The 9,096-nt window shown below is 42.3% G+C and overlaps 1 long non-coding RNA gene and 1 other non-coding gene across 2 annotated transcripts; one reads left to right on the forward strand and one right to left on the reverse strand.

Moving 5' to 3' along the window:
* Positions 1–547: 547 nt before the first annotated feature.
* Positions 548–654, forward strand: LOC112206615 (U6 spliceosomal RNA). Its single transcript, XR_002941024.1, has one exon. It is a non-coding gene; the product is annotated as a U6 spliceosomal RNA (small nuclear RNA).
* On the reverse strand, positions 632–7,708 carry LOC129138196 (uncharacterized). The gene is made up of 3 exons (XR_008541266.2): positions 7,548–7,708; positions 2,690–2,827; positions 632–891 (listed from the first exon to the last, which is right to left on the reverse strand). It is a non-coding gene; the product is annotated as an uncharacterized LOC129138196 (long non-coding RNA).
* Between the last annotated feature and the right edge of the window lie 1,388 nt (positions 7,709–9,096).

A 9,096-nucleotide genomic window follows, 5' to 3' on the forward strand; every position in this document is an offset into this window, starting at 1 on the left:
CACACACAAGGCAGCATTCTGAAGTTCAGTCGTTTCATTTTGCCTAAATGAATATGAGAGATATCTTCCATTTTTCCATCCCAATTCCCTAACCGTCTGTCTGAGCCTCAGGAAACTAGCCTCATGACTTCCTCCACACACTTCCCTGCCCTCTGGTTTCTGAGTGGGACGTGGAGAGAGGGAGGAGATGGAAGTTGGGGTCTTTATTCCCACAGCACCCCACCCCTACCCCCGCAGACTTAACTAAGGCTGGCAGTGGCCTTCAACCAAAGGCCATAGTGTCTGGTGTACACAGCCCTCTTGTTCCAAGTCCCGGTAACCACTGCCTCCCCTTGTCCTAGCCCCGCCGTCTTACGCTAACCATTGTAATTTTTCTACACCCTGCCCACACCATTATAAATAAGTTAATGATTTATTGTGTCGTCTTCAAATTACTGAAGTGGGAGTGTGCCTTCTGTTTCCTGTTGTGACGCTGCAGATAATAGCAAGTAAGTTAAACAGTAAGTAAATATTTCCTATTTCAGAGGAATATAAAACATCACACTTAGTGCTTGCTTCAGCAGCATATATACTAAAATTGGAACGATACAGAGAAGATTAGCATGACCCCTGCGCAAGGATGGCACGCAAATTTGTGAAGCATTCCATATTTTAATTAAAAATTATTAAAAAATAAATAAATATCGGGTAGATATGCAGGCAGGACGGGGCAAAGCTCTGAGGGGTAGGGTATGCAGGTCAGCATTATCTAGTTGCAATGGTTATGTTGGGTAATGGGCCACCTGGTGGTCTAGCTGGAGGCAACAAGGCTGTAAATCAATTGTTCATTCTTTCCTGAGATGGGACACTCTCAACCTTGGTTTGATATTCTGGATCTCCTAAGGCCAGTTCCTGGAATTATTTAAATAAAAGGCATGGTTAAACATTAAGAGAGCACAGAAGAACAATATAGAATGGCTGGACTAGGTGTGGTGGCTCACACCTGTAATCACACACTTTGGGAGGCTAAGGCAAGAGGATCACTTGAGCCTAGGAGTTCGAGACCAGCCGGGGCAACATAGTGAGACGCTGTCTCTACAAAAAAATTAAAAATTAGGCAGGTGTGGTGGCGTGCACCTGTAGTCCTGCAGGTCTAAAACTGGCCTGTTTGGAGATTTGGTTATTATTTCACTCTCTCCTGATTTCCTTGAAGGTTTGATAACAATCCTGGTTTCAGGCTGGGTGCAGTGGCTCACACCTGTAAATCCCAGCACTTTGGGAGGCCAAGGCAGGTGTGTCACCTGAGGTCGGGAGTTCGAGACCAGCCTGGCCAACATGGTGAAACCCTGTCTCTACTAAAAATACAAAAATTAGCTGGGCGTGGTGGTGGGCGCCTATAATCCCCAGCTACTCAGGAGGTTGAGGCAGGAGAATTGCTTGAACCTGGGAGATAGAGGTTGAAGTGAGCCGAGATCATGCCATTGCACTCCAGCCTGGGTGACGAGAGCAAAATTCCATCTCAAAAAAAAAAAAAAAAAAATCTTGGTTTTGGCTTGGTGGTGTAGAACTTCAGCATTTGTACTCCATTTTGGCATAGACTCCATTGGGTCTAATGCCAGAGCCCAGTCCAAATAATGAACTCCTAAAAATTGTATTTAACATAAGGAAGGGAAGGAAGGAGATAGAGGGAAAGGGGGCATGAGAAAGAAGGGAATGAGGCCAGGTGTGTGGCTCACACCTGTAATCCCAGCACTTTAGGGGGCAGAGGCAGGAGGATTGCTTGAACTCGAGTTCGAGACCAGCCTGGGCAACATAGTGAGACCTCGTCTCTTAAAAAAAAAAAAAAAAGACTGAAGAAGAAAGGAAGTAGAGAGAAAGGAAGGAAAGAACTCACTCTTCATTTATATTTCCTGGCTCTAGGTTTGCTAAATATATGTGTATATTCTGACACTTTTTAAAATAGTAAAGAGGATTTTATTCAGGACTATTGGAAGAGGGGAGAGAGCTCTGCCTCAAGCAAACAGCAAGGGCAGGAAGTGGGGATTTATAGCCAACAAGAAGAGTGAGGGGTCATGGCTGAAAAAATAATTAGAGCAGACATCATGGGTAGGGGGATTCTAGCTAAACTGAACTCACAGGATTCTTGCTAGAGGCAGACCAAGGACTTACATATCAGAGGTGAAGGATCAGAAACTTGATCAGATATGAAGGATGGGGGATAACTTAACAGGATTCTTATTAAAACTGGGCCAGGCAGGCCAAGGACAGGAGGGAGTGGAGGCCAAGTTTGGACAAGGAGAGAGCCTTTTGTCAGTTTTTTAAATCACTCTTTGAGTATGAGCCTGGGGAACTGGAGAATTCATTTTTTTCTTTTTAAAATGTAGATATGGGGTTTTGCGACATTACCCAGGCTGGTCTCGAGCTTCTAAGCTCAAGCAGTTCGCCCACCTCAGCCTCCCAAAGTGCTGGGATTGTAGGCATGAGCTGCTGCACCTGGCTGAGAATTCAAAAACAGTAAAAATTAGTAAGATTAGAGTACTTTAATGTGGTGCTTCACAGTATACAACATTTTTAAAATCAGGGCCGGGCACCGTAGCTCATGTCTGTAATCCCAGCACTTTGGGAGGCCAAGGCTGGTGGAAGTCAGGAGTTCAAGACCAGCCTGGCCAACATGGCGAAACCCCGTCTCTACTAAAAATACAAAAATTACCCGGGCGTGGTGGCGCATGTCTGTAATCCCAGGTACTCGGGAGGCTGAGGCACGAGAATCACTTGATCCTGGGAAGTGGAAGCTGCAATGAGCCGAGATCACACAACTCCACTCCAGCCTGGGAGACAGACTGAGACTCTGTCTCAAAAAATAATATTAAGAAAAATAAAATCAGTAACCTGAGGATACTGGATATCAACTCCTGTGTCCAATTTATTTCATTAACCACTTTAGATTAGTAAATATTAGAACACTACACAGAGCTGTATCATCAAGTTGAACCACACTCCAATTTTCAGGGCAACTGCTGTGAAGTCAGCATCCCCACAAGCAGTCTGCACCATTTTCTTGGGCCTTGTTTGAAGCCACATTGCATACATCCCACAAGTCTCTACTAAAAATACAAAACTTAGGCGTGGTGGCACAAGCCTGTGATTCCAGCTACTCAGGAGGCTGAGCTGGGAGGATGGCTTGAACCCGGAAGGCGGAGGCTGCAGTGAGCTGAGATCGGGCCACTGGACTCCAGCCTGGGCAACAGAGTGAGACGCTATCTCAAAAAAAGAAAAAAGAAATGCCGTTTAGCTCTTCCCTGTTTTTGCACATACCAGCAGTAGAACGAAAGTCTCACATAGTTAGCTTAAAAATTAATAATAATAAAATCAGTGGGCACTGTAGCATGCACTTGTAGTCCCAGCTACTCAGCAGACTGAGGTGGGAAAATTGCTTGAACCCAGAAGTTTGAGGCTGCAGTGAGCTGTGATTGCACCACTGGGGACGCCAGCCTGGGTAACAGAGTAAGACTTTGTTTCTTTAAAAAAAAAAAAAAAAAGAGTCTGCAGCTCCATAGTCTAATTGATAGAAACAAGAATTAAGTTCCTACGGCATATTTAGCATATTCCTGGTAACAAAAACATCACCAAACTTCTAAACAAGATCAAAACACTTCTCTAATATTAAACACTGAAATAAATGTGAGCTACACTTACCTTTTACAAAGATTAATAGAAACGAGAATAATTGACCCAATTTTTGGTTAATCAGTGAGTGAGGGCGGTCGTCGTGGTGATGGGTTAAGTCACGGAATCAATGTTTGTAAAGCAAAAATGTTCAGGAGCGCGTCCTCATGCTATACAGTTCAAAAACAAGAACCAATCTGGCAGGCTTGCGGAGCGCTTTTGGATCACGTCATTTATTGTCCTGCATTTGTATGATTATCATATACTGTATGGATTTTTTATTTTACAATAATTTGTATTCACTAATTTTCATTCATTCCGTTTCCAAGCTGCTTGTTCCAATTCAGGGTCTCAGGTGGCAGCCTGTACTAGCAACTCAGGACGCCAGGTGGGCGTCCCCCCAGACAGTATGCTGTCCCATCGCAGAGCGCGCGTGCACACACACACACATACCCACACACTCAGACAGGAACCATTTAGACACGCCAGTCCACCTAAAGTGCACATCCATGGGATGTGGGAGGAAACCAGGATACCTGGAGAAAACCCACGCAGGCATGAGGAGAACATGCAAACTCCACACAGACAGTGGCCCTGGCTGGGAATCGATTTGTTTTCTCAACAACGTTATAACAAAAGGATGTTGAGTGTAATGATGTTATTTGAGGACTTGCTGTAATGAACCAACTGGCCAGTCGACTGCATCTTTATAGTTACTATTATTCCATGTGCAAACAAGAGATCCAAAGAAGGAGAGAAGGGTTAGAAATCCATTTTTTTCTTATCAAAGTATATTATTTTATCCGTTTCCTTACAGTCTTTTATCCATTTCATTACAGTCTTTCCTGAGCAAAGTGGAAGTTCAAGTCAAAAGTCAGATGAAAGTCGCTTTAAAGTTCAAAGAGGAGAAGAAATGAACTTTTCTTTTGAGAGCCTCTTTTGTGCCAGGTGCTTGCCCCTTGCTATGAGAAATGTCAAGATCTTTGCATCTATTGAAGTACAGAGTAAAAATTTTTTTAAAAACGCAAAGATGAATACGATGAGAGTTTGTGACCTCATGCCACATACCAAATCAGGACAAGGCTATCAGTAATAGCACCTGAGATTCTCCGGGCTAGAATAAACCTCCATCATCATCTTGTTCTATCCCTTGTCTGATACTCGAGTCAGCTCTTGCTTCTTCATACCCAGTCTGCCTAGCATTTTTTTTTTTTTTTTGACAGGTTCTCACTCTGCTGCCCAGGCTGGAGTTCAGCTGTGCAATCTTGGCTCACTGCAACCTCAGCCTCCTGGGCTTAAGCAATCCTCAGGCACACAGCACTACGCCCAGTTAATTATCTTCTGTATTTTTTTGTAGAGACAGGGTTTTGTCATGTTGCCCAGGATGGTCTCAAACTCCTAGGCTCAAATGATCTACTCACCTTGGCTTCCTAAAGTGCTGGGATTACAGGCATGAGCCACCACACCCAGCCTGCTTAGCTGTTTTAAAATAAAAACTTTAGACAAATTAAATGTAACAGAGTTTAATTGAGCAAAGAACGATTGGTCAATCAGCCCCCTAAACCAGAATAGGTTCAGAAAAACTCCAGGGTTGCTGCATGGTCAGAGAAGACCTATGGACAGAAATAGGAAAGTGACATACAAAAAACAGAAATGAGATACAGAAACAGCTGGATGTGTTACAACTTGGCATTTGCCTTATTTGAACACAGTTTGAACAGTTGGCCGTCTTTGATTGACCAAAACTCAGTGATTGGTATGAGAGTGGGTTACAGTCTGTTTACACATTCAGCTAGAATATACTTCACTATGTACAGGGAAATCCTTAGGCTGAATATAAGGAGGCAGATTTAGGCTAAACTTAATTTAACAGTTCCCCGCTTTTGGTCAACCTCTCAAAACTTTAGGCATTGATATCATTCTGTCATCATTGTAAATGTACTTATTTGGTCTCAAATCCCACTTGGAAACAGCAGAACAGTGAGTTTTGTGAGGGCTTTAGATTACCTTTTGGTAAGGGTTAGAGTAGAGAGGACCTCCTTGTGCTAAAATCTCCTATTTTCTATTCTACAATCTCTTGGTCTGTTTCAGGATCTATCTGCTTCTTTAAAGTTTTAGTTTGATTATTTTGCATTTAGCATGAATGACTCCATTTTGGTGTAATCTGTTCTGGTCTGTTGAGGTCTAGTACATGAGCTCACTCCAAACTTATGACTTGCCATAATTTTGTTTAAAAACCCTCCCGTTTTAGTTAAGCTCTCACTTAGGAATGTGACCAAAACTCAGGGCTTTAGCAGCAATCTCAGTTACCATCATCTGGGTTTCTAGTTTCAACACAAAACTTACAGGTTACAGTGTCCTCATGGTTATGTTTTTTAAAATTTTGTTGTTCCAGTTGAAGAGAGACCATATGACATTCTATGATGGCTGTGTGCAAACACTTAAAATTTTTGAGAGAATACAGTGTACCAGGGAGAATACTATTATTAAAATGACTATCAGGAAGATAATATCAAGAGTTTGGAGTACGTGCCATAGAGTCCCCATGAACCAAACCAACAAAAATCAAATAGATCAAAGAATGAACTAGATAGAGTCGATTCCTTTCAACCAAGCATGAAATTAATTATAGGGGATTTGTTAATTTTCTATAACTGAACCTCTATAATACCCAATGTATTCTTCTATGTACAAGAAGTGTCAGCATTGTGCACATGTACCCTAAAACTTAAAGTATAATAATAATAAAATAAAATAAGAAAATTATTAAATGCTTAACAAGTAATAAAAGAATTTAAAAATGAAATAAAAAGAAGTGTCAGCAACTGCACAGATATTTCTCTATTCAGCCATTAAGTAATCTAAAGCAATTCTATTATCTAGCACAACCTTATTTATTCAATTTTTTTGAAACAGGATCTCATTCTGTCACTCAAGCTGGAGATCATAACTCACTGCAGCCTCGATCTCCCAGGCTCAAGTGATTCTCCTGCCTTAGCCTCTCAAGTAACTGGGACTACAGGCACATAACACCATATTTGGCTAATTTTTGTGTTTATTTTTTGTAGAGATGGTATCTTGCTATGTTGCCCAGGCTAGTCACAAACTCCTGTGCTCAAGCAATCCGCTGGCCTCTGCCTCACAAAGTGCTGGGATTACAGACATGAGCCCAGCCTACTACAACTTAGCAAAATAAATTAAAGTCTGTTGTCTAACGAAAACCTTTGTAGTAGAATCTGTTATAGAGACTATTATAAGGGATACATTTCTAATTATTGCCTCATTTACTCCAAACCATAGAAAAAGAGATCTAACAAGTGATGCCCATCTAGAAGAGTGAAGCCCCCCTGGCGATGTTTTCTTTTTCTTTTTTCTTTTTTTTTTAAGAAGCAGTGAAAGTTTTTCAAAAAGTTTTAGAGCAGGAACGAAAGGAAGTAAAATACACTTGGAACAGGGCCAAGCAGGCAACTTGAGCAATCCAAGTGCCCTGTTTGACCTTAGACTTGGGGTTTTATACACTAGCATGCTTCTGGAGTTTTGCATCTCTCCTCCCTTGATTTTTCCTTGGGGCTGGCTGTCCGCATATGCAGTAGCCTGCCAACACTTGGGAGGGGGTGCATGCATGGTGTGTTTACTGAAGCAGTGTGCGTGCTCACTTGAGACATTTTCCCCTTACCAGCCGAGTGTTCCTAGCGAAAGGTCGTGTACCAGTTAAACTCCACCATTTTGCCTCTTAATGCACATGCTTGGACCCACTCGCCCAAATTCTGAGATCTTAGTGGGAAGCTGCGGATCACCAGCTTCAGGTGTTTTCTATCTATTGGGAGATTGATTTTTACTTGATGCCAGATGTGACCAATTATTATTTTAGAGAGACAGCTTAACAACTGCCTGACCATTACCTGATGGTTGCCTTGAGATGGTACTTGTTCCCTTGACCTTGAACCCCTTGTGGGCAGGAACTGGAGTGACTCATTTCACTCAGCTTACAGTCTGTGGACAGCTAAGTGTTAACAGCTCAGCGAAGGGTCAGGCTGATTGCCTCCTGCACCTGGCACAATGTATTCTTTAATCTATGATGTAGGTTAAGAGCGGACCAGTGTTCTGTTTCTGACTGATTATGATGCAACAAATGTACCATTAAAATTTCTCACCGACATTGGCCCTGTGTCTTCCATCTATCAAGGCATGGGATTGTCCATGTATAAGATAGGCTGCAAAATCCTCCACAAATAAAAGTATACCCCACGGGTGCACACAAGACCTTTTTTCCAGTTCTATTGTTCATAGAGGCATAAGTAAGGGAAAAATTAGGAGAAGTAAGAATCTCATGATGACAGAGGAATGTTGATCCCTGATTTTGGGAAAGCTGTCCACATCTAGGATGTCGTCTGCTTCTGGAGAGAACCTTCTCTGGTTAGCTTTACCTTATGTTCTCCGATAGGTATACAGTTCTGGAGGGGCTCTTCTGAGTTGCAAGATCACAAACCCAAAGCTCAAAGTCACAAAGTTTTGCTGCAGTGTGGGTGGCAAGTGCAATTTTTCTTTGATGTTGTTTCCAAAAGTCTCAATCTCTGAGTTCTAGATAGTGAAGTCTTCAACTGTCCTTAGTCAGTGGATCATGAAAAGTTTCCTTTACCTGGTGAAAATATACTTTGGCAGAATGCATTTAAAGCATTGAAAGGCTGGGTGCAGTGGCTCACACCTGTAGTCCCAGCACTTTGGGAGGCTGAGGCAGGAGGATTGCTTGAGCTCAGGAGTTGGAGACCAGCCTGGGCAACATGGTGCAACTGAGTCTCTACCAAAAATACAAAAATTAGCCGGGCATGGTAGTGTACGCTCGTGGTCCCAGCTACTGTACTTGGGAGGCTAAGGTGGAAGGATGACTTGAGCCCGGGAGGTGGAAGTTGCAGTAAGCCACGATGGTGCCACTGCACTCCAGTGTAGGCAACAAAGCCAGACCATGTCTCAAAAAAAAAAAAAAAAAAAAGAAAAGAAAAGAAAAGAAAGAAAGAAAAAGAAAAAGGAAGAAAGAAAGCCTTGTAGCATTTAGTCACATCAGAGATTAGGAGTGGAAGATACATGCGATTCTATTATTAGGAGCATAGACCTTTTAGTGACTATTTCATATGGGGTCAACTCATGTTTTCCACTGAAAGTGGATCTGATTGTTATCAATTCCTAATGCCTTTGACCAAGGCAATACAGTTGATTTAGTTAGCGTTTCCAGATATTATTGTATCTGTAATACCTTATTTAACCATTTTACAACTTGTCTGGTGAAACAAGTACCTCTATCACTGGAGATTTCTCCAGTAATGTCCATGAGAGAAACACACTTCCTAATAACCTTTTAGCTACTGTTAGAGCATCAGCCCGCTTACAGGGGAAAGTTTCTGTAAAGCCAGAAAACATACATTGAAAATGACAATTGACAGCCCCCCGCCCGGC

The sequence above is a fragment of the Pan troglodytes genome, chromosome 21, assembly GCF_028858775.2.
Source record: "Pan troglodytes isolate AG18354 chromosome 21, NHGRI_mPanTro3-v2.0_pri, whole genome shotgun sequence".
Lineage (NCBI taxonomy): Eukaryota > Metazoa > Chordata > Mammalia > Primates > Hominidae > Pan > Pan troglodytes.